Here is a 3,625-nt window from a genome sequence, read left to right as displayed (position 1 = left end):
TGATTTAAAAGATTCTCTCTAAATATGTAATGCAGATTACAGGGTCAGAATTCAATATTCTGTGCCTCTGATGTACCTCACAGGAAAAATCTGTATGGGTCAGATTGCTCCATCTCAAAGTCCTCCAACTTGGAGAGCAAGAGCTTTCTCTTCTGGATAAACTGAGCTGCCTGACCTGCATCTGTTCTCCATGCAGCAGTCCAGAACCTTCACCTTCACCTTCCTATGCCTCAGACTGAAGAAGAACATCAATCAATCTCTCTCTCTTTTCTACCTATCTATTATACAAAAAGTGACTGTGAGCTAGACTGTGTGTTTCAAACTTCTTTCTGCTAAATAGAAACCAGAACTAAAAATAACAGTGACATGACATGATTGACGAAGGTCAGTGGAAAAGAGAAGTGTTGTGTTATATTATGAGGAAAGGAACATGAACTCACTGCATCTCGTATTTCCTCTTCTGGATTTTTCTCTGAAAAACAGATATTTCTGCATTCATTCACATAGTTTTGGACACTAATAATGCATTTTCATCATTTCATTTTTTTAAGAAAACTGTAAAATACCATCCAGTTCTTCCTAATCCTCCCATCTCTATGGTGTTGATGTTCCAGAATCCAGGAACAAATTCTTGTTTCTGTCTCCTAATTGAACTGATATGTTCCTGTTGCTTTCTGAAAGAGGTGATGATCAGATAAAAATAGGTCAACTTAATATCAATAAAGTAACAATATATTAATATAAATTAAAATGTTGGTGTTTAGCCATTTGCTGACTGTCACAGTGTATGAAGTTGAGGGGATGATTCATGGATGTTCAACATGTGACATCAGTTATAGTGACTTAACCAAGTGCAAGTCATCATGCATCATTCTCAGAGTAAAAGTGGGAGGATACAAAAAAGAAATCATCTCCTCTCGCTGCAGCTGAGCCAGCTTGTGTCTTTCTCCCTCTTCATCATCATCACTGGCATACAAGGTAAAAAAGCACTGACAGATAATCAGAGACCTTCAAAACCAAAGCAGCATACTGTATAACACAAGCACAATTGTTAAAGTCCACAAAACCCTGAAAATATTTAGCATTTATTATCCATAAACAAGCAATAGTTGACACCTCCGCCCCTGAAACCAGGCTCTGTATGCTCGAGCAGTTGCATTCGGAGGCCTCTTCCTGTTCACAGCCCTCTCTGTTCTCTCTCTGCATTTATGCAAATCAGTTACAGCTTTTATATAATTTTGTGGTGTGAAAGAACGACAAATACACATTTAATAAGAAAAAAGAGAGCTGTATGGTTTGGGCCTCCTTAGTGAAGGGTTGATTAGTTTGTTATTAATTACTGTTTTTAGGCAGCATGTGGCATTTTCAGAGCAGGCTCAATCCTGGGTTTCTTCAAAAGATTGAAAGCGGCTTTTAATATTCTCAACTTCATAATACGAGGATGCTGTGACACTTCACCCATAAAACATCTACATTTTAAAATGCTACATCTAAGCTCTTAATCAATTTACACACTGACCACATCTCCTTGTGGGTGCAGAGGTTTCTCCACAAGAACTTTGTGCTTCTTTGTTTCCTCATCATCCCGTCTTTAAAGTTTGATTTCCAGATGTCATAGGGCTTGCACATAATTCTGTCTGCAGTGAGTTTATTCCTGTACCTGCAGTTTTAGCTTGGAGCCTTTGGAGTCTCCTGGAACTATAGCAGGTCAGGGGATTCTACAAGCGAGCACAGATCTGTCTCACAGTTACCGTCATCCATGTATTCACTGTCCTGTAATAATCTAAAAACACATATACACAAATTAGTTTCAGTTCCTATTACTCTTGCACATAAAGACTGTAAGGTACTTGTAACAGCCAACCTCTTCAGATCCTTCCCGGGACTGATACGCTACTCCAGGCTGGAGGTAGGATCTGTGGACAGTGGGAGTAATGGGAATGGAGTCCGATCAACCAGCGTTATCCCCAGCTCCTCCAGCAGTCTCCTTCTGTAGGTCAGGCATGGAATGGTATCCATGAGAGGGCAGAAGGAGAAATTCATTAAGGATGATTTTAAAGTCTACATGCAACTGTTTGAAAAACTTTGATATGGAATTGTGAATTGGAATTGATCAAAAACTCCCTGGTCACCTTTAATCTGACCAACGGGTTTTGGCGGGACTTTAATCCTGCTCTTGTTTCAGCATATTGCACGTTCTGGTTGTAGAACCTGGCCACATGCACAAATTAAAGTGTCCTGATGCCACATCCTGAATTAAAACCCATCACTTTAAAGGAATAGTTTGCCCCCAAAATTAATATTCTGTAATTATATATATATATATATATATATATATATATATATATATATATAATATATTATATATATATATATATATTATATATATATATATAATATATATATATATAATATATATAATTATTATTTATATATAATTATTATTATTTTTCTTTTAATATTGCTACTGTTTTCCAAATTTTTGGGTAGTACCTGAATACCTGATCATATGTAATCTGGATTATGTAATCAGATTACAAAAGATAAATATTTGTAATTAGATTGTATTACCTTTAAAATACTCATAATCAGACTAGTTAGTTTTTTATTGATTACATGATACTTAATATACTCAAAATTCCCACAGCATGTGCATTTCATGATGTTGCTAACAAAGAATAAAATACATTTCTTTATTTCTTAGTATTTTTGTATTGTATTTATATAAAAGATTATCAAAGAAGATTATTCTACTCAAATCAAAATGATAAACAAGTCGGGTCAGAATGAATCTATATTAAGAATTAAGATTCCCACTCACAGAAAATTTTGAAATATTTTAAAAAGGATATTTTAAGTTATTATAATATTTCACAATATTAAAGTTTTTACTGTATTTTTTAATTGAAAAGTAAATGAAATAAAAATAGCTGTGGGAGAATTAGAGATTTATTTCATCTTACAGACCCCAAATTATATGTATAATATATGATGTATATTTATAATATACTGTATATATATCATTTTAAACAGTCTTTAAATAAACTGTAAAAGAAAAACTAGTCTTTTAAACAAACATTAAGTCATAAAACTGAATGCAAAATAATAATACTAATAATAATAACAAAGCTGTTCAGTCTTGATTACAATACAAAATAATATTGTAATTTTCTATGCTAGTCTAACACATGGTGTACATCTACAAATACCAAAAGTCATAAGAACCCACCTAGTGAATAAATAAACGTACTGCAGTTAAAGTCTAAATAACTCTATGAATACTAAATTTAACCTAAGAACAATCTCATAGTCGCCTCCTGTATTTAAGCCAAATAGGCTATTTAATGAATGTTCAGAAATTAATTTTCTTCACAAATGTGATACAGACCATCAAGCTTCACAATCAAAACAGTATAATCAACCAATAAAAACAGGCGTTCAGTCCTTATTTAGTATAATAAACTGCACTGACCTTTTTTAACTGGGTTAGGGTTAGGGTTAGTGATCAGTGGTAACCCAGACCGCGTAGATGGGTCACAGTGCATGTATGAAAAATTAAACACAAACCACTTCCGTTTACATTGGCCCCTGTCATCCGGAAGGGTGGTACCTGTTCAACTTCTGC

The 3,625-nt window shown here is 34.2% G+C and overlaps 1 long non-coding RNA gene and 1 pseudogene across 1 annotated transcript; both read right to left on the bottom strand.

Annotated features, from left to right (window-relative positions):
* The window catches only part of LOC113048671 (filamin-C-like), a 16,054-nt pseudogene extending 15,805 nt beyond the window's left edge, over positions 1-249 (bottom strand).
* An 804-nt stretch (positions 250-1,053) lies between these two features.
* Positions 1,054-3,550, bottom strand: LOC113048010 (uncharacterized). Its single transcript, XR_003276386.1, has 4 exons — positions 3,473-3,550; positions 2,133-2,211; positions 1,865-1,990; positions 1,054-1,783 (listed from the first exon to the last, which is right to left on the bottom strand). It is a non-coding gene; the product is annotated as an uncharacterized LOC113048010 (long non-coding RNA).
* Positions 3,551-3,625: the final 75 nt, after the last annotated feature.

Source organism: Carassius auratus, chromosome 29 (genome assembly GCF_003368295.1).
Source record: "Carassius auratus strain Wakin chromosome 29, ASM336829v1, whole genome shotgun sequence".
Lineage (NCBI taxonomy): Eukaryota > Metazoa > Chordata > Actinopteri > Cypriniformes > Cyprinidae > Carassius > Carassius auratus.
Note: the sequence above shows the minus strand (reverse complement) of the source record. Positions and strands in the feature narration are given on the sequence as shown.